This window comes from Telmatherina bonti (assembly GCF_933228915.1).
Source record: "Telmatherina bonti genome assembly, chromosome: 14".
Lineage (NCBI taxonomy): Eukaryota > Metazoa > Chordata > Actinopteri > Atheriniformes > Telmatherinidae > Telmatherina > Telmatherina bonti.
In genome coordinates this window covers 38517251-38539406 of record NC_136612.1, presented here as the reverse complement: position 1 = coordinate 38539406, position 22156 = coordinate 38517251, and the positions used below count along the sequence as shown (strand labels likewise).

Below are 22156 nucleotides of genomic sequence, written 5' to 3'. Positions count from 1 at the left end.
CGGTTCCACTTCGTCGTTCTGATGCACGGCTCATCGTTTCACCGCGGTTCCACTCCGTCGTTCTGATGTACGGCTCATCGTTTAACCGCGGTTCCACTCCGTCATTCTTACGCACATTTAATCGTTTCACCGCGGTTCCACTCCGTCGTTCTGATGCACGGCTCATCGTTTCACCGCGGTTCCACTCCGTCGTTCTGATGCACGGCTCATCGTTTCACCGCGGTTCCACTCCGTCGTTCTGATGCACGGCTCATCGTTTCACCGCGGTTCCACTTCGTCGTTCTGATGTACGGCTCATCGTTTAACCGCGGTTCCACTCCGTCATTCTTACGCACATTTAATCGTTTCACCGCGGTTCCACTCCGTCGTTCTGATGCACGGCTCATCGTTTCACCGCGGTTCCACTCCGTCGTTTTGATGCACGACTCATCGTTTCACCGCGGTTCCACTCCGTCGTTCTGACGCACGGCTCATCGTTTCACCGCGGTTCCACTCCGCCGTTCTGATGCACGGCTCATCGTTTCACCGCGGTTCCACTCCGTCGTTTTGATGCACGACTCATCGTTTCACCGCGGTTCCACTTCGTCGTTCTGATGCACGGCTCATCGTTTCACCGCGGTTCCACTCCGTCGTTCTGATGCACGACTCATCGTTTCTCCGCGGTTCCACTCCGTCGTTCTTACGCACATTTAATCGTTTCACCGTGGTTCCACTCCTTCGTTCTGATGCACGGCTCATCGTTTTACCGCGGTTCCACTTCGTCGTTCTGATGCACGACTCATCGTTTCGCCGCGGTTCCACTCCGCCGTTCTGATGTACGGCTCATCGTTTCACCGCGCTTCCACTCCGACCGTTCTGATGCACGACTCATCGTTTCACCGTGGTTCCACTTTGTCGTTCTGATGTACGGCTCATCGTTTCACCGCGGTTCCACGTTGTCGTTCTGATGTACGGCTCATCGTTTCACCGCGGTTCCACTTCGTCGTTCTGATGCACGGCTCATCGTTTTACCGCGGTTCCACTCCGTCCGTTCTGATGTACGACTCATTGTTTCACCGCGGTTCCACTCCGTCGTTCTGATGCACGGCTCATCGTTTCACCGCGGTTCCACTTCGTCGTTCTGATGCACGGCTCATCGTTTCACCGCGGTTCCACTTCGTCGGTCTGATGTACGACTCATCGTTTCACCGCGGTTCCACTTCGTCGTTCTGATGCACGGCTCATCGTTTCACCACGGTTCCACTCCGTCGTTCTGATGCCCGGCTCATCGTTTCACCACGGTTCCACTTCGTCGTTCTTACGCACATTTAATCGTTTCACCGCGGTTCCACTCCGTCGTTCTGATGCACGGCTCATCGTTTCACCGCGGTTCCACTCCGTCGTTCTTACGCACATTTAATCGTTTCACCGCGGTTCCACTCCGTCGTTCTGATGCACGGCTCATCGTTTCACCGCGGTTCCACACCGTCATTCTGATGCCCGGCTCATCGTTTCACCACGGTTCCACTTCGTCGTTCTGATGTACGGCTCATCGTTTCACCATGGTTCCACTTCGTCGTTCTGATGCCCGGCTCATCGTTTCACCGCGGTTCCACGCCGTCGTTCTGATGCACGACTCATCGTTTCACCACGGTTCCACTCCGTCGTTCTGATGCACGACTCATCGTTTCACCACGGTTCCACTTCGTCGTTCTGATGCACGACTCATCGTTTCACCGCGTTTCCACTCCGTCCGTTCTGATGCACGGCTCATCGTTTTACCGCGGTTCCACTTCGTCGTTCTGATGCACGGCTCATCGTTTCACCGCAGGTTCCACTCCGTCGTTCTGACGCACGGCTCATCGTTTCACCGCGGTTCCACTCCGTCGTTCTGATGCACGGCTCATCGTTTCACCACGGTTCCACTCTGCCGTTCTGATGTACGGCTCATCGTTTCACCGCGGTTCCACTCCGTCGTTCTGATGCACGGCTCATCGTTTCACCGCGGTTCCACTCCGTCGTTCTGATGCACGGCTCATCGTTTCACCGCGGTTCCACTCCGTCGTTCTGATGCACGGCTCATCGTTTCACCGCGGTTCCACGCCGTCGTTCTGACGCACAACTCATCGTTTCACCGCGGTTCCACTTCGTCGTTCTGATGTACGGCTCATCGTTTAACCGCGGTTCCACTCCGTCGTTCTTACGCACATTTAATCGTTTCACCGCGGTTCCACTCCGTCGTTCTGATGCACGGCTCATCGTTTCACCGCGGTTCCACTTCGTCGTTCTGATGCACGGCTCATCGTTTCACCACGGTTCCACTTCGTCGTTCTGATGCACGGCTCATCGTTTCACCACGGTTCCACTTCGTCGTTCTTACGCACATTTAATCGTTTCACCGCGGTTCCACTCCGTCGTTCTGATTCACGGCTCATCGTTTCACCACGGTTCCACTTCGTCGTTCTGATGCACGGCTCATCGTTTCACCACGGTTCCACTTCGTCGTTCTGATGCACGACTCATCGTTTCACCGCGGTTCCACTTCGTCGTTCTGATGCCCGGCTCATCGTTTCACCGCGGTTCCACGCCGTCGTTCTGATGCACGACTCATCGTTCCACCACGGTTCCACTCCGTCGTTCTGATGCACGACTCATCATTTCACCACGGTTCCACTTCGTCGTTCTGATGCACGGCTCATCGTTTTACCGCGGTTCCACTTCGTCGTTCTGATGCACGGCTCATCGTTTCACCGCAGGTTCCACTCCGTCGTTCTGACGCACGGCTCATCGTTTCACCGCGGTTCCACTCCGTCGTTCTGATGCACGACTCATCGTTTCACCACGGTTCCACTTCGTCGTTCTGATGCACGGCTCATCGTTTCACCACGGTTCCACTCCGTCGTTCTGATGCACGACTCATCGTTTCACCGCGGTTCCACTCTGTCGTTCTTACGCACATTTCATCGTTTCACCGCGGTTCCACTCCGTCGTTCTGATGCACGGCTCATCGTTTCACCACGGTTCCACTTCGTCGTTCTGATGCACAGCTCATCGTTTAACCGCGGTTCCACTCCGTCGTTCTTACGCACATTTAATCGTTTCACCGCGGTTCCACTCCGTCGTTCTGATGCACGGCTCATCGTTTCACCACGGTTCCACTTCGTCGTTCTGATGCCGGGCTCATCGTTTTACCGCGGTTCCACTTCGTCGTTCTGATGCACGGCTCATCGTTTCACCACGGTTCCACTTCGTCGTTCTGATGCCGGGCTCATCGTTTCACCACGGTTCCACTTCGTCGTTCTGATGCACGGCTCATCGTTTCACCGCGGTTCCACTCCGTCGTTCTGATGCACGGCTCATCGTTTAACCGCGGTTCCACTCCGTCGTTCTTACGCACATTTAATCGTTTCACCGCGGTTCCACTCCGTCGTTCTGATGCACGGCTCATCGTTTCACCGCGGTTCCACTCCGTCGTTCTGACGCACGACTCATCGTTTCACCGCGGTTCCACTCTGTCGTTCTTACGCACATTTCATCGTTTCACCGCGGTTCCACTCCGTCGTTCTTACGCACGACTCATCGTTTCACCGCGGTTCCACTCTGTCGTTCTGATGCACGGCTCATCGTTTCGCCACGGTTCCACTTCGTCGTTCTGACGCACGGCTCATCGTTTCACCGCGGTTCCACTCCGTCGTTCTGATGCACGGCTCATCGTTTCACCACGGTTCCACCCCGTCGTTCTGATGCACGGCTCATCGTTTCACCGCGGTTCCACCCCGTCGTTCTGATGTACGGCTCATCGTTTCACCGCGGTTCCACTCCGTCCGTTCTGATGTACGGCTCATCGTTTCACCGCGGTTCCACTCCGTCGTTCTGATACACGACTCATCGTTTCACCGCGGTTCCACTCCGTCGTTCTCATGCACGGCTCATCGTTTCACCGCGGTTCCACTCCGTCGTTCTGATGCACGGCTCATCGTTTCACCGCGGTTCCACTCCGTCGTTCTGATGCACGGCTCATCGTTTCACCGCGGTTCCACGCCGTCGTTCTGATGTACGGCTCATCGTTTCACCGCGGTTCCACTCCGTCGTTCTGATACACGACTCATCGTTTCACCGCAGTTCCACTTCGTCGTTCTGATGTACGACTCATCGTTTCACCGCAGTTCCACTTCGTCGTTCCGATGCAAGGCTTATCGTTTCACCGCGGTTCCACTTCGTCGTTCTGATGCACGGCTCATCGTTTCACCGCGGTTCCACTTCGTCGTTCTGATACACGACTCATCGTTTCACCACGGTTCCACTCCGTCGTTCTGATACACGACTCATCGTTTCACCACGGTTCCACTCCGTCGTTCTGATACACGACTCATCGTTTCACCGTGGTTCCACTCCGTCGTTCTGATGTACGACTCATCGTTTCACCGCAGTTCCACTTCGTCGTTCCGATGCAAGGCTTATCGTTTCACCGCGGTTCCACTTCGTCGTTCTGATGCACGGCTCATCGTTTCACCGCGGTTCCACTTCGTCGTTCCGATGCACGACTCATCGTTTCACCACGGTTCCACTCCGTCGTTCTGATACACGGCTCATCGTTTCACCGCGGTTCCACTCCGTCGTTCCGATGCACGGCTCATCGTTTCACCGCGGTTCCACTTCGTCGTTCTGATGTACGGCTCATCGTTTCACCGCGGTTCCACTTCGTCGTTCTGATGCTCGACTCATCGTTTCACCGCGGTTCCACTCCGTCATTCTGACGCACGACTCATCGTTTCACCGCGGTTCCACTTCATGCGTTCTGATGTACGGCTCATCGTTTCACCGCGGTTCCACTCCGTCGTTCTGATGCACGGCTCATCGTTTCACCGCGGTTCCACTTCGTCGTTTTGATGCACGACTCATCGTTTCACCGCGGTTCCACTCCATCGTTCTGATGTACGGCTCATCGTTTCACCGCGGTTCCACTCCGTCGTTCTGACGCACGGCTCATCGTTTCACCGCGGTTCCACTCCGTCGTTCTGATACACGACTCATCGTTTCACCACGGTTCCACTTCGTCGTTCTAATGCACGACTCATCGTTTCACCGCGGTTCCACTCCGTCGTTCTGATGCACGACTCATCGTTTCACCGCGGTTCCACTCCGTCGTTCTGATGTACGGCTCATCGTTTCACCGTGGTTCCACTTCGTCGTTCTGATGTACGACTCATCGTTTCACCGCGGTTCCACTCCATCCGTTCTGATGCACGACTCATCGTTTCACCACGGTTCCACTTCGTCGTTCTGATGCACGGCTCATCGTTTCACCACGGTTCCACTCCGTCCTTCTGATGCACGGCTCATCGTTTCACCGCGGTTCCACGCCGTCGTTCTGATGCACAACTCATCGTTTCACCGCAGTTCCACTCCGTCGTTCTGATGCACGGCTCATCGTTTCACCGCGGTTCCACTCCGTCGTTCTGATGCACGGCTCATCGTTTCACCGCGGTTCCACTTCGTCGTTCTGATGCACGGCTCATCGTTTCACCACGGTTCCACTCCGTCGTTCTGATGTACGACTCATCGTTTCACCACGGTTCCACTCCGTCCGTTCTGATGTACGGCTCATCGTTTCACCGCGGTTCCACTCCGTCGTTCTGATGCACGGCTCATCGTATCACCGCGGTTCCACTTCGTCGTTCTGATTCACGGCTCATCGTTTCACCGCGAATCCACTTCGTCGTTCTGACGCACGGCTCATCGTTTCACCACGGTTCCACTTCGTCGTTCTGATGCACGACTCATCGTTTCACCGCGGTTCCACTTCGTCGTTCTGACGCACGACTCATCGTTTCACCGCGGTTCCACTCCGTCGTTCTGATGCCCGGCTCATCGTTTTAACGCGGTTCCACTTCGTCGTTCTGACGCACGACTCATCGTTTCACCGCGGTTCCACTTCGTCGTTCTGATGCACGACTCATCGTTTCACCGCGGTTCCACTTCGTCGTTCTGACGCACGACTCATCGTTTCACCGCGGTTCCACTCCGTCGTTCTGATGCCCGGCTCATCGTTTTAACGCGGTTCCACTTCGTCGTTCTGACGCACGACTCATCGTTTCACCGCGGTTCCACTTCGTCGTTCTGATGCCCGGCTCATCGTTTTACCGCGGTTCCACTTCGTCGTTCTGACGTACGGCTCATCGTTTCACCGCGGTTCCACTTCGTCGTTCTGATGCACGACTCATCTTTTCACCGCGGTTCCACTTCGTCGTTCTGACGCACGACTCATCGTTTCACCGCGGTTCCACTCCGTCGTTCTGATGCCCGGCTCATCGTTTTAACGCGGTTCCACTTCGTCGTTCTGACGCACGACTCATCGTTTCACCGCGGTTCCACTTCGTCGTTCTGATGCCCGGCTCATCGTTTCACCGCGGTTCCACCCCGTCGTTCTGATGCACGGCTCATCGTTTCACCGCGGTTCCACGCCGTCGTTCTGATGCACGGCTCATCGTTTCACCGCGGTTCCACCCCGTCGTTCTGATGTACGGCTCATCGTTTCACCGCGGTTCCACTCCGTCCGTTCTGATGTACGGCTCATCGTTTCACCGCGGTTCCACTCCGTCGTTCTGATGTACGGCTCATCGTTTCACCGCGGTTCCACTCCGTCGTTCTGATACACGACTCATCGTTTCACCGCGGTTCCACTCCGTCGTTCTCATGCACGGCTCATCGTTTCACCGCGGTTCCACTCCGTCGTCCTGATGCACGGCTCATCGTTTCACCGCGGTTCCACTCCGTCGTTCTGATGCACGGCTCATCGTTTCACCGCGGTTCCACGCCGTCGTTCTGATGTACGGCTCATCGTTTAACCGCGGTTCCACTCCGTCGTTCTGATGTACGACTCATCGTTTCACCGCGGTTCCACTTCGTCGTTCCGATGCAAGGCTTATCGTTTCACCGCGGTTCCACTTCGTCGTTCTGATGCACGGCTCATCGTTTCACCGCGGTTCCACTTCGTCGTTCTGATGCACGACTCATCGTTTCACCGCGGTACCACTCCGTCGTTCTGATACACGACTCATCGTTTCACCGCGGTTCCACTCCGTCGTTCTGATGCACGGCTCATCGTTTCACCGCGGTTCCACTCCGTCGTTCTGATGCACGGCTCATCGTTTCACCGCGGTTCCACTTCGTCGTTCTGATGCACGGCTCATCGTTTCACCGCGGTTCCACTTCGTCGTTCTGATGTACGGCTCATCGTTTCACCGCGGTTCCACTTCGTCGTTCTGATGCTCGACTCATCGTTTCACCGCGGTTCCACTTCGTCGTTCTGATGTACGGCTCATCGTTTCACCGCGGTTCCACTTCGTCGTTCTGATGCACGGCTCATCGTTTCACCGCGGTTCCACTTCGTCGTTCTGATGTACGGCTCATCGTTTCACCGCGGTTCCACTCCGTCGTTCTGACGCACGACTCATCGTTTCACCGCGGTTCCACTTCATGCGTTCTGATGTACGGCTCATCGTTTCACCGCGATTCCACTCCGTCGTTCTGATGCACGGCTCATCGTTTCACCGCGGTTCCACTCCGCCCTTCTGATGTACGGCTCATCGTTTCACCACGGTTCCACTCTGTCGTTCTGATGCACGGCTCATCGTTTCACCGCGGTTCCACTCCGCCGTTCTGATGTACGACTCATCGTTTCACCGCGGTTCCACTTCGTCGTTCTGATGTACGGCTCATCGTTTCACCACGGTTCCACTCTGTCGTTCTGACGCACGGCTCATCATTTCACCGCGGTTCCACTCCGCCGTTCTGATGTACGGCTCATCGTTTCACCGCGGTTCCACTTCGTCGTTCTGATGCAAGGCTCATCGTTTCACCGCGGTTCCACTCCGTCGTTCTGATGTACGGCTCATCGTTTCGCCGCGGTTCCACTCCATCGTTCTGACGCACGGCTCATCGTTTCACCGCGGTTCCACTCCGTCGTTCTGATGTACGGCTCATCGTTTCACCGCGGTTCCACGCCGTCGTTCTGATGTACGGCTCATCGTTTCACCGCGGTTCCACGCCGTCGTTCTGATGTACGGCTCATCGTTTCACCGCGGTTCCACTTCGTCGTTTTGATGAACGACTCATCGTTTCACCGCGGTTCCACTCTGTCGTTCTGATACACGACTCATCGTTTCACCGCGGTTCCACTCCGTCGTTCTGATGCACGACTCATCGTTTCACCGCGGTACCACTCCGTCGTTCTGATACACGACTCATCGTTTCACCGCGGTTCCACTCCGTCGTTCTGATGCACGGCTCATCGTTTCACCGCGGTTCCACTCCGTCGTTCTGATGCACGGCTCATCGTTTCACCGCGGTTCCACTTCGTCGTTCTGATGCACGGCTCATCGTTTCACCGCGGTTCCACTTCGTCGTTCTGATGTACGGCTCATCGTTTCACCGCGGTTCCACTTCGTCGTTCTGATGCTCGACTCATCGTTTCACCGCGGTTCCACTCCGTCATTCTGACGCACGACTCATCGTTTCACCGCGGTTCCACTTCATGCGTTCTGATGTACGGCTCATCGTTTCACCGCGGTTCCACTCCGTCGTTCTGATGCACGGCTCATCGTTTCACCGCGGTTCCACTCCGCCCTTCTGATGTACGGCTCATCGTTTCACCACGGTTCCACTCTGTCGTTCTGATGCACGGCTCATCGTTTCACCGCGGTTCCACTCCGCCGTTCTGATGTACGACTCATCGTTTCACCGCGGTTCCACTTCGTCGTTCTGATGTACGGCTCATCGTTTCACCACGGTTCCACTCTGTCGTTCTGACGCACGGCTCATCATTTCACCGCGGTTCCACTCCGCCGTTCTGATGTACGGCTCATCGTTTCACCGCGGTTCCACTTCGTCGTTCTGATGCAAGGCTCATCGTTTCACCGCGGTTCCACTCCGTCGTTCTGATGTACGGCTCATCGTTTCGCCGCGGTTCCACTCCATCGTTCTGACGCACGGCTCATCGTTTCACCGCGGTTCCACTCCGTCGTTCTGATGTACGGCTCATCGTTTCACCGCGGTTCCACGCCGTCGTTCTGATGTACGGCTCATCGTTTCACCGCGGTTCCACGCCGTCGTTCTGATGTACGGCTCATCGTTTCACCGCGGTTCCACTTCGTCGTTCTGATGCACGACTCATCGTTTCACCGCGGTTCCACTTCGTCGTTCTGATGCACGGCTCATCGTTTCACCGCGGTTCCACTTCGTCGTTTTGATGCACGACTCATCGTTTCACCGCGGTTCCACTTCGTCGTTCTGATGTACGGCTCATCGTTTCACCACGGTTCCACTTCGTCGTTCTGATGCACGGCTCATCGTTTCACCGCGGTTCCACTTCGTCGTTTTGATGCACGACTCATCGTTTCACCGCGGTTCCACTTCGTCGTTCTGATGCACAGCTCATCGTTTCACCGCGGTTCCACTTCGTCGTTTTGATGCACGACTCATCGTTTCACCGCGGTTCCACTTCGTCGTTCTGATGTACGGCTCATCGTTTCACCGCGGTTCCACTTCGTCGTTTTGATGCACAGCTCATCGTTTCACCGCGGTTCCACTTCGTCGTTTTGATGCACGACTCATCGTTTCACCGCGGTTCCACTTCGTCGTTTTGAGGCACGACTCATCGTTTCACCGCGGTTCCACTCCGTCGTTCTGATGTACGGCTCATCGTTTCACCGCGGTTCCACTCCGTCGTTCTGACGCACGGCTCATCGTTTCACCGCGGTTCCACTCCGTCGTTCTGATACACGACTCATCGTTTCACCGCGGTTCCACTTCGTCGTTCTGATGTACGGCTCATCGTTTCACCACGGTTCCACTTCGTCGTTCTAATGCACGACTCATCGTTTCACCGCGGTTCCACGCCGTCGTTCTGATGCACGACTCATCGTTTCACCGCGGTTCCACGCCGTCGTTCTGATGCACGGCTCATCGTTTCACCGCGGTTCCACTCCGTCGTTCTGATGCACGACTCATCGTTTCACCGCGGTTCCACTTCATGCGTTCTGATGTACGGCTCATCGTTTCACCGCGGTTCCACTCCGTCGTTCTGATGCACGGCTCATCGTTTCACCGCGGTTCCACTCCGCCCTTCTGATGTACGGCTCATCGTTTCACCACGGTTCCACTCTGTCGTTCTGATGCACGGCTCATCGTTTCACCGCGGTTCCACTCCGCCGTTCTGATGTACGACTCATCGTTTCACCGCGGTTCCACTTCGTCGTTCTGATGTACGGCTCATCGTTTCACCACGGTTCCACTCTGTCGTTCTGACGCACGGCTCATCATTTCACCGCGGTTCCACTCCGCCGTTCTGATGTACGGCTCATCGTTTCACCGCGGTTCCACTTCGTCGTTCTGATGCAAGGCTCATCGTTTCACCGCGGTTCCACTCCGTCGTTCTGATGTACGGCTCATCGTTTCGCCGCGGTTCCACTCCATCGTTCTGACGCACGGCTCATCGTTTCACCGCGGTTCCACTCCGTCGTTCTGATGTACGGCTCATCGTTTCACCGCGGTTCCACGCCGTCGTTCTGATGTACGGCTCATCGTTTCACCGCGGTTCCACGCCGTCGTTCTGATGTACGGCTCATCGTTTCACCGCGGTTCCACTTCGTCGTTCTGATGCACGACTCATCGTTTCACCGCGGTTCCACTTCGTCGTTCTGATGCACGGCTCATCGTTTCACCGCGGTTCCACTTCGTCGTTTTGATGCACGACTCATCGTTTCACCGCGGTTCCACTTCGTCGTTCTGATGTACGGCTCATCGTTTCACCACGGTTCCACTTCGTCGTTCTGATGCACGGCTCATCGTTTCACCGCGGTTCCACTTCGTCGTTTTGATGCACGACTCATCGTTTCACCGCGGTTCCACTTCGTCGTTCTGATGCACAGCTCATCGTTTCACCGCGGTTCCACTTCGTCGTTTTGATGCACGACTCATCGTTTCACCGCGGTTCCACTTCGTCGTTCTGATGCACAGCTCATCGTTTCACCGCGATTCCACTTCGTCGTTTTGATGCACGACTCATCGTTTCACCGCGGTTCCACTTCGTCGTTTTGAGGCACGACTCATCGTTTCACCGCGGTTCCACTCCGTCGTTCTGATGTACGGCTCATCGTTTCACCGCGGTTCCACTCCGTCGTTCTGACGCACGGCTCATCGTTTCACCGCGGTTCCACTCCGTCGTTCTGATACACGACTCATCGTTTCACCGCGGTTCCACTTCGTCGTTCTGATGTACGGCTCATCGTTTCACCACGGTTCCACTTCGTCGTTCTAATGCACGACTCATCGTTTCACCGCGGTTCCACGCCGTCGTTCTGATGCACGACTCATCGTTTCACCGCGGTTCCACGCCGTCGTTCTGATGCACGGCTCATCGTTTCACCGCGGTTCCACTCCGTCGTTCTGATACACGACTCATCGTTTCACCGCGGTTCCACTTCGTCGTTCTGATGTACGGCTCATCGTTTCACCACGGTTCCACTTCGTCGTTCTAATGCACGACTCATCGTTTCACCGCGGTTCCACGCCGTCGTTCTGATGCACGACTCATCGTTTCACCGCGGTTCCACGCCGTCGTTCTGATGCACGGCTCATCGTTTCACCGCGGTTCCACTCCGTCGTTCTGATGCACGACTCATCGTTTCACCGCGGTTCCACTTCATGCGTTCTGATGTACGGCTCATCGTTTCACCGCGGTTCCACTCCGTCGTTCTGATGCACGGCTCATCGTTTCACCGCGGTTCCACTCCGCCCTTCTGATGTACGGCTCATCGTTTCACCACGGTTCCACTCTGTCGTTCTGATGCACGGCTCATCGTTTCACCGCGGTTCCACTCCGCCGTTCTGATGTACGACTCATCGTTTCACCGCGGTTCCACTTCGTCGTTCTGATGTACGGCTCATCGTTTCACCACGGTTCCACTCTGTCGTTCTGACGCACGGCTCATCATTTCACCGCGGTTCCACTCCGCCGTTCTGATGTACGGCTCATCGTTTCACCGCGGTTCCACTTCGTCGTTCTGATGCAAGGCTCATCGTTTCACCGCGGTTCCACTCCGTCGTTCTGATGTACGGCTCATCGTTTCGCCGCGGTTCCACTCCATCGTTCTGACGCACGGCTCATCGTTTCACCGCGGTTCCACTCCGTCGTTCTGATGTACGGCTCATCGTTTCACCGCGGTTCCACGCCGTCGTTCTGATGTACGGCTCATCGTTTCACCGCGGTTCCACGCCGTCGTTCTGATGTACGGCTCATCGTTTCACCGCGGTTCCACTTCGTCGTTCTGATGCACGACTCATCGTTTCACCGCGGTTCCACTTCGTCGTTCTGATGCACGGCTCATCGTTTCACCGCGGTTCCACTTCGTCGTTTTGATGCACGACTCATCGTTTCACCGCGGTTCCACTTCGTCGTTCTGATGTACGGCTCATCGTTTCACCACGGTTCCACTTCGTCGTTCTGATGCACGGCTCATCGTTTCACCGCGGTTCCACTTCGTCGTTTTGATGCACGACTCATCGTTTCACCGCGGTTCCACTTCGTCGTTCTGATGCACAGCTCATCGTTTCACCGCGGTTCCACTTCGTCGTTTTGATGCACGACTCATCGTTTCACCGCGGTTCCACTTCGTCGTTCTGATGCACAGCTCATCGTTTCACCGCGGTTCCACTTCGTCGTTTTGATGCACGACTCATCGTTTCACCGCGGTTCCACTTCGTCGTTTTGAGGCACGACTCATCGTTTCACCGCGGTTCCACTCCGTCGTTCTGATGTACGGCTCATCGTTTCACCGCGGTTCCACTCCGTCGTTCTGACGCACGGCTCATCGTTTCACCGCGGTTCCACTCCGTCGTTCTGATACACGACTCATCGTTTCACCGCGGTTCCACTTCGTCGTTCTGATGTACGGCTCATCGTTTCACCACGGTTCCACTTCGTCGTTCTAATGCACGACTCATCGTTTCACCGCGGTTCCACGCCGTCGTTCTGATGCACGACTCATCGTTTCACCGCGGTTCCACGCCGTCGTTCTGATGCACGGCTCATCGTTTCACCGCGGTTCCACTCCGTCGTTCTGATGCACGACTCATCGTTTCACCGCGGTTCCACTCCGTCGTTCTGATGTACGGCTCATCGTTTCACCGTGGTTCCACTTCGTCGTTCTGATGTACGACTCATCGTTTCACCGCGGTTCCACTCCATCCGTTCTGATGCACGACTCATCGTTTCACCACGGTTCCACTTCGTCGTTCTGATGCACGACTCATCGTTTCACCGCGGTTCCACTCCGTCGTTCTGATGCACGACTCATCGTTTCACCGCGGTTCCACTCCGTCGTTCTGATGCACGGCTCATCGTTTCACCGCGGTTCCACTCCGTCGTTCTGATGCACGGCTCATCGTTTCACCGCGGTTCCACTCCGTCGTTCTGATGCACGGCTCATCGTTTCACCGCGGTTCCACTCCGTCCGTTCTGATGTACGGCTCATCGTTTCACCGCGGTTCCACTCCGTCCGTTCTGATGCACGGCTCATCGTTTCACCGCGGTTCCACTTCGTCGTTCTGATGCACGGCTCATCGTTTCACCGCGGTTCCACTCTGCCGTTCTGATGTACGGCTCATCGTTTCACCACGGTTCCACTCCGTCGTTCTGATGTACGACTCATCGTTTCACCACGGTTCCACTCCGTCCGTTCTGATGTACGGCTCATCGTTTCACCGCGGTTCCACTCCGTCGTTCTGATGCACGGCTCATCGTTTCACCGCGGTTCCACTCCGTCGTTCTGATACACGACTCATGGTTTCACCGCGGTTCCACTTCGTCGTTCTGATACACGACTTATCGTTTCACCGCGGTTCCACTCCGTCCGTTCTGATGTACGGCTCATCGTTTCACCGCGGTTCCACTCCGTCGTTCTGATGCACGGCTCATCGTTTCACCGCGGTTCCACGCCGTCGTTCTGATGTACGACTCATCGTTTCACCGCGGTTCCACGCCGTCGTTCTGATGCACGGCTCATCGTTTCACCACGGTTCCACTCCGTCGTTCTGATGCACGGCTCATCGTTTCACCGCGGTTCCACTCCGTCCGTTCTGATGTACGGCTCATCGTTTCACCGCGGTTCCACTCCGTCGTTCTGATGCACGGCTCATCGTTTCACCGCGGTTCCACGCCGTCGTTCTGATGTACGACTCATCGTTTCACCGCGGTTCCACGCCGTCGTTCTGATGCACGGCTCATCGTTTCACCACGGTTCCACTCCGTCGTTCTGATGTACGGCTCATCGTTTCACCGCGGTTCCATGCCGTCGTTCTGATGTACGGCTTATCGTTTCACCGCGGTTCCACTCCGTCGTTCTGATCCACGGCTCAACGTTTCACCACGGTTCCACTCCGTCGTTCTGATGCACGGCTCATCGTTTCACCACGGTTCCACTTCGTCGTTCTGATGCACGGCTCATCGTTTCACCACGGTTCCACTCCGTCGTTCTGATGCACGGCTCATCGTTTCACCGCGGTTCCACGCCGTCGTTCTGATGTACGGCTCATCGTTTCACCGCGGTTCCACGCCGTCGTTCTGATGTACGGCTCATCGTTTCACCGCGGTTCCACGCCGTCGTTCTGATGTACGGCTCATCGTTTCACCGCGGTTCCACTCCGTCGTTCTGATGTACGGCTCATCGTTTCACCGCGGTTCCACTCCGTCGTTCTGATGCACGGCTCATCGTTTCACCGCGGTTCCACTCCGTCGTTCTGATGCACGGCTCATCGTTTCACCGCGGTTCCACGCCGTCGTTCTGATGTACGGCTCATCGTTTCACCGTGGTTCCACTTCGTCGTTCTGATGTACGACTCATCGTTTCACCGCGGTTCCACTCCATCCGTTCTGATGCACGACTCATCGTTTCACCACGGTTCCACTTCGTCGTTCTGATGCACGACTCATCGTTTCACCGCGGTTCCACTCCGTCGTTCTGATGCACGACTCATCGTTTCACCGCGGTTCCACTCCGTCGTTCTGATGCACGACTCATCGTTTCACCGCGGTTCCACTCCGTCGTTCTGATGCACGGCTCATCGTTTCACCGCGGTTCCACTCCGTCGTTCTGATGCACGGCTCATCGTTTCACCGCGGTTCCACTCCGTCGTTCTGATGCACGGCTCATCGTTTCACTGCGGTTCCACTCCGTCCGTTCTGATGTACGACTCATCGTTTCACCGCGGTTCCACTTCGTCGTTCTGATGTACGGCTCATCGTTTAACCGCGGTTCCACTCCGTCGTTCTGATGCACGGCTCATCGTTTCACCGCGGTTCCACTTCGTCGTTCTGATGCACGGCTCATCGTTTCACCGCGGTTCCACTTCGTCGTTCTGATGTACGGCTCATCGTTTCACCGCGGTTCCACTCCGTCGTTCTGATGCATGGCTCATTGTTTCACCGCGGTTCCACTCCGTCGTTCTGATGCACGGCTCATCGTTTCACCGCGGTTCCACTCCGTCGTTCTGATGCACGACTCATGGTTTCACCGCGGTTCCACTTCGTCGTTCTGATACACGACTTATCGTTTCACCGCGGTTCCACTCCGTCGTTCTGATGTACGGCTCATCGTTTCACCGCGGTTCCACTCCGTCGTTCTGATGCACGGCTCATCGTTTCACCGCGGTTCCACGCCGTCGTTCTGATGTACGACTCATCGTTTCACCGCGGTTCCACGCCGTCGTTCTGATGCACGGCTCATCGTTTCACCACGGTTCCACTCCGTCGTTCTGATGCACGGCTCATCGTTTCACCACGGTTCCACGCCGTCGTTCTGATGCACGGCTCATCGTTTCACCGCGGTTCCACTCCGTCGTTCTGATGCACGGCTCATCGTTTCACCGCGGTTCCACTCCGTCGTTCTGATGTACGGCTCATCGTTTCACCGCGGTTCGACGCCGTCGTTCTGATGTACGGCTCATCGTTTCACCGCGGTTCCATGCCGTCGTTCTGATGTACGGCTTATCGTTTCACCGCGGTTCCACTCCGTCGTTCTGATCCACGGCTCAACGTTTCACCACGGTTCCACTTCGTCGTTCTGATGCACGGCTCATCGTTTCACCGCGGTTCCACTCCGTCGTTCTGATGCACGGCTCATCGTTTCACCACGGTTCCACTTCGTCGTTCTGATGCACGGCTCATCGTTTCACCACGGTTCCACTCCGTCGTTCTGATGCACGGCTCATCGTTTCACCGCGGTTCCACGCCGTCGTTCTGATGTACGGCTCATCGTTTCACCGCGGTTCCACGCCGTCGTTCTGATGTACGGCTCATCGTTTCACCGCGGTTCCACGCCGTCGTTCTGATGTACGGCTCATCGTTTCACCGCGGTTCCACTCCATCCGTCGTTCTGATGTACAGCTCATCGTTTCACCGCGGTTCCACGCCGTCGTTCTGATGTACGGCTCATCGTTTCACCGCGGTTCCACTCCGTCGTTCTGATGTACGGCTCATCGTTTCACCGCGGTTCCACTCCGTCGTTCTGATGCACGGCTCATCGTTTCACCGCGGTTCCACTCCGTCGTTCTGATGCACGGCTCATCGTTTCACCGCGGTTCCACGCCGTCGTTCTGATGTACGGCTCATCGTTTCACCGCGGTTCCATGCCGTCGTTCTGATGTACGGCTCATCGTTTCACCGCGGTTCCACTCCGTCGTTCTGATGTACAGCTCATCGTTTCACCGCGGTTCCACTTCGTCGTTCTGATGTACGACTCATCGTTTCACCATGGTTCCACTCCGTCGTTCTGATGTACAGCTCATCGTTTCACCGCGGTTCCACTTCGTCGTTCTGATGTACGGCTCATCGTTTCACCATGGTTCCACTTCGTCGTTCTGATGTACGACTCATCGTTTCACCGCGGTTCCACGCCGTCGTTCTGATGTACGGCTCATCGTTTCACCGCGGTTCCATGCCGTCGTTCTGATGTACGGCTCATCGTTTCACCGCGGTTCCACTCCGTCGTTCTGATGTACAGCTCATCGTTTCACCGCGGTTCCACTTCGTCGTTCTGATGTACGGCTCATCGTTTCACCATGGTTCCACTTCGTCGTTCTGATGTACGACTCATCGTTTCACCGCGGTTCCACTTCGTCGTTCTGATGTACGGCTCATCGTTTCACCATGGTTCCACTTCGTCGTTCTGATGTACGGCTCATCGTTTCACCGCGGTTCCATGCCGTCGTTCTGATGTACGACTCATCGTTTCACCACGGTTCCATGCCGTCGTTCTGATGTACGGCTCATCGTTTCACCACGGTTCCATGCCGTCGTTCTGATGTACGGCTCATCGTTTCACCATGGTTCCACTTCGTCGTTCTGATGTACGACTCATCGTTTCACCGCGGTTCCACGCCGTCGTTCTGATGTACGGCTCATCGTTTCACCACGGTTCCACTCTGCCGTTCTGATGTACGGCTCATCGTTTCACCATGGTTCCACTTCGTCGTTCTGATGTACGACTCATCGTTTCACCATGGTTCCACTTCGTCGTTCTGATGTACGGCTCATCGTTTCACCGCGGTTCCACTCCATCCGTCGTTCTGATGTACAGCTCATCGTTTCACCGCGGTTCCACTTCGTCCACACGCAGGAAGAAGAAGAAGTTCTTCCCTCGTCTGGAGGGGTTCCTTCCTACAATGCAGCCAATCATCTCTGCTTTTGTAGCAAAATGTTCTTCAACACACTTTCCTTCACCGTGCAGAAACACACCTTTCTCTGAAGCAGCCTTAAGGACACACCTGACCTGGCTCAGGTGCGTGAGACTCTAACAAGTTGGAATGCGGCCATCCCCCTCTCTCTGTGTGTCTGTGCCGCTTGGCCACTCCCACCCCGCCAGGCTGGTATGCGACACACACCCTTCTCTGTGCAACAGAAAAGTAAACCCAGCAGTCAATCATGAAGCCGAGGTCGAGGGTTTGCGGTCAGACCACGGGCCAATCAGAGCGGAAGACCCATTTAAAGGAACACGTCCTCATCTTCAAAAGCAGGAAGAGGTCCACACGCACAGGCTGTCATGTGATTCAGGCTCCCAGCAGCCAATCAGAGCAGAGCTCATCTGAAATGAACCAACCTTTAGTCTGGGTGTGGGTGTGGTCAGACTGAGCAGAAATAACCAAGTCCAGCTCATAAATCCGTCAGCTGGGTCCTCTTTCTCCATGCTGGGAAACAAACAAGCGTTTGCAGGATTATCTGAATAAAATTTACACCCATCCAGTTAATATGTCCTTCCTCTTCCTCTCCTTCAGGATCTCACCTGTTCAGGAACTCTTCCTCATAGATGTCCTTAGGAGTAAAAAAAACCGCTGAAAACAATAGAGAATGTCTCTCAGATCGGGATGGCAGTCAGAATCCTGATGAATGGCCAGCTGCTTTGTCAAACACCTTTAGAACCTGCTAAAGATCCTCTTAGTCCTGTTTTTCATTTATTTTACCTTTATTCATATAAAAAGCTTCCAATGAGAAGCTATTCCTGAGCTCCTCCTGGTTTTCTTTCTAATATAGACCAGCCTGTAGAAGCTGAAGCTTTTCATCCCAGTCTGCATGGAGACGTCACGTTTCCATGCAGACGTGATGACCCTTAATGCCATCGCTATGGTTTTACCCACAATGCAGTGCTACGCCACATGCAGGAAGGGACTTGGTTAGTAGTCCGCTTCCTGTATTTGGTCCACTTGAAACGGACCGAGACCTGCGTCCGTAGGCCGACCGAGTCCTGCGTCCGTAGGCCGACCGAGACCTGCGTCCGTAGGCCGACCGAGACCTGCGTCCGTAGGCCGACCGAGTCCTGCGTCCGTAGGCCGACCGAGACCTGCGTCCGTAGGCCGACCGAGTCCTGCGTCCGTAGGCCGACCGAGTCCTGCGTCCGTAGGCCGACCGAGACCTGCGTCCGTAGGCCGACCGAGACCTGCGTCCGTAGGCCGACCGAGACCTGCGTCCGTAGGCCGACCGAGTCCTGCGTCCGTAGGCCGACCGAGACCTGCGTCCGTAGGCCGACCGAGTCCTGCGTCCGTAGGCCGACCGAGACCTGCGTCCGTAGGCCGACCGAGTCCTGCGTCCGTAGGCCGACCGAGACCTGCGTCCGTAGGCCGACCGAGACCTGCGTCCGTAGGCCGACCGAGTCCTGCGTCCGTAGGCCGACCGAGTCCTGCGTCCGTAGGCCGACCGAGACCTGCGTCCGTAGGCCGACCGAGTCCTGCGTCCGTAGGCCGACCGAGACCTGCGTCCGTAGGCCGACCGAGACCTGCGTCCGTAGGCCGACCGAGACCTGCGTCCGTAGGCCGACCGAGTCCTGCGTCCGTAGGCCGACCGAGTCCTGCGTCCGTAGGCCGACCGAGACCTGCGTCCGTAGGCCGACCGAGTCCTGCGTCCGTAGGCCGACCGAGACCTGCGTCCGTAGGCCGACCGAGTCCTGCGTCCGTAGGCCGACCGAGACCTGCGTCCGTAGGCCGACCGAGTCCTGCGTCCGTAGGCCGACCGAGACCTGCGTCCGTAGGCCGACCGAGTCCTGCGTCCGTAGGCCGACCGAGTCCTGCGTCCGTAGGCCGACCGAGACCTGCGTCCGTAGGACGACCGAGTCCTGCGTCCGTAGGCCGACCGAGTCCTGCGTCCGTAGGCCGACCGAGACCTGCGTCCGTAGGCCGACCGAGTCCTGCGTCCGTAGGCCGACCGAGACCTGCGTCCGTAGGCCGACCGAGTCCTGCGTCCGTAGGCCGACCGAGTCCTGCGTCCGTAGGCCGACCGAGACCTGCGTCCGTAGGCCGACCGAGACCTGCGTCCGTAGGCCGACCGAGTCCTGCGTCCGTAGGCCGACCGAGTCCTGCGTCCGTAGGCCGACCGAGTCCTGCGTCCGTAGGCCGACCGAGACCTGCGTCCGTAGGCCGACCGAGTCCTGCGTCCGTAGGCCGACCGAGTCCTGCGTCCGTAGGCCGACCGAGTCCTGCGTCCGTAGGCCGACCGAGACCTGCGTCCGTAGGCCGACCGAGTCCTGCGTCCGTAGGCCGACCGAGACCTGCGTCCGAGACCTGCGTCCGTAGGCCGACCGAGTCCGTTGCTTTGGTCTGAATCAGAATTGGTTTGCTGCGTTCACATTTCCCCAAACGAAGCGACTTTCCCAGCAAACGGACTGGGATTCGGATGAAAAAGGCTGATGTGGACCTCCCCACCGCCCTGGTGTTAGTTTTGTGCTGTTCCAGCTGCTTCTCATCATGCAGGAGACATTCTGACTGCTCTCCTTGATCAAACCAACATCCAAACGACTTTTCTCTCAGCGTGAAATGGATCCTCATTCAGGTCTTGTCTGGTTCATGATGCACGGTCTCGGCAGACTCTGCTACCATGTGAACCACCAAAACAGAAGCACCCAGTGGGATGTGGTCTTCGTGTGAATCACACTGTCAAAGCCTTGGGGACTCCTGGGCTCTTTGGAGGTCCATGGGACTGTCGCAGGATGACCCATCTGATAAACACACCACTAGACAGTCTGGTCCACACTCTTCATCAGCCTGGTTCTGATTGGTCCAGATGCATCACAGCTTTACAGAACCAAGTTTCAACTCAGTGGACCCCATGGTCTCCATGGAGACAACTGACCTGACTTTGGTGCTGGAACCAAGCAGGTGGTGACGAGTTCAGACGGAAAGGCAGCTGTGGGTCCACGGTTGCCTTCAGACAAACATATTTTTACCTTTCTGAGGGAATCTGGCGTGTCTGAAACCCTTCAGCTGGTCGTAGCTCAGAACGCTACCCTCTACATTTCCTCCTTTGCTGATTTCCAATCAGTTCTGCTCCTAAAACAAACGATTTCCGGTCGCTTCCACGCTGCGCCTGTCTTTAAAGAACACGTTCAAACGGAGGAAGGCACTTTGGCCTAGCTTATACCCTGAACTCAGGTCCCATGTCAAACTCCAAACGCCTGAAATCCTCCAGGCAGAAAGATCTTCTATTGTTCTTCATGTGGCCAGAAGGTTCCTATAGAAACATCTCTTCCAGCTCAAAGTTCAGTCTGAAGTCAGGAGTCCGACCACACACACACACACACACACACACACACATTACAGAAACCCCGCTCTTCAGCAAGTCTTCCAGCTGAAAGCAGAGTCCATGTAATGTAGAAGAGACAGACAGACAGATAGAGAGATAGAGAGATAGATAGAGAGATAGAGAGATAGATAGAGAGATAGATAGAGAGATAGAGAGATAGATAGAGAGATAGAGAGATAGATAGAGAGATAGATAGAGATGTGTTGTACCTGCAGTAAAAGTCAGATCCAACCATCCTTTCTCAGGTTTTCTCTCCTTTTCCAGAAGGGCCGATTCTCAAACAGGTTCCTGACACTTTGGCCCCTCCTCTCCCAACCTGCCAGTCCTGGCTTGTCGTCCTCTTCCTCCCCCTTTACTTCCTCCAACATCCTGTTTTAGAGGAGTCTGGTATGGATGTCAGCCTCTTCAGATGGACGTCGCCCTCTGGAGGCCGTGTGCATACGGCGCATCACTGGAACAGTGTGTGAGTTGATATGAGATCATCTTCCTGTCAGAAGGATCCAGAAAGAGTTGCTGAGCAGAAGACTGAACACCGAGGCCCCATCGTCTGAGAGGACTTCACATTGCAGTCAGCTAGAAGTCACCTTCATTCCTGTACATTTCCACACGTGTGTAGTGATCCCGACCAGCTGAACTGACTCAGCTCATAGGCGCAGGACCCCAGGGACCTGCTGGAGATGAAGGTGAAGAAGCCCCATGATATAACCTGACAGACAGACAGACAGTGTTGTGGAAGTATGGAGGAAGGACAGCAGCTGGCAGCAAAGACTTTTATTACCCAGAGGACGGGGACGGTTCCTGCTACCCAGAGGACGGGTGGCGGGGATGGTTCCTGCTACCCAGAGGACGGGTGGCGGGGACGGTTCCTGCTACCCAGAGGACGGGTGGCGGGGACGGTTCCTGCTACCCAGAGGACGGGTGGCGGGGACGGTTCCTGCTACCCAGAGGACGGGGATGGTTCCTGCTACCCAGAGGACGGGGATGGTTCCTGCTACCCAGAGGACGGGGATGGTTCCTGCTACCCAGAGGACGGGGACGGTTCCTGCTACCCAG

General features: G+C 56.1%; 1 protein-coding gene across 1 annotated transcript in view; it reads right to left on the bottom strand.

Annotated features, from left to right (window-relative positions):
* The window catches only part of LOC306765495 (rho GTPase-activating protein 27-like), a 134586-nt gene extending 113209 nt beyond the window's left edge, over positions 1–21377 (bottom strand). The window contains exon 1 of the mRNA XM_079252973.1: positions 21313–21377. The gene's annotated coding sequence lies outside the window, so the exon portion shown is untranslated. The remainder of the gene's footprint in view (positions 1–21312) is intronic.
* Positions 21378–22156: the final 779 nt, after the last annotated feature.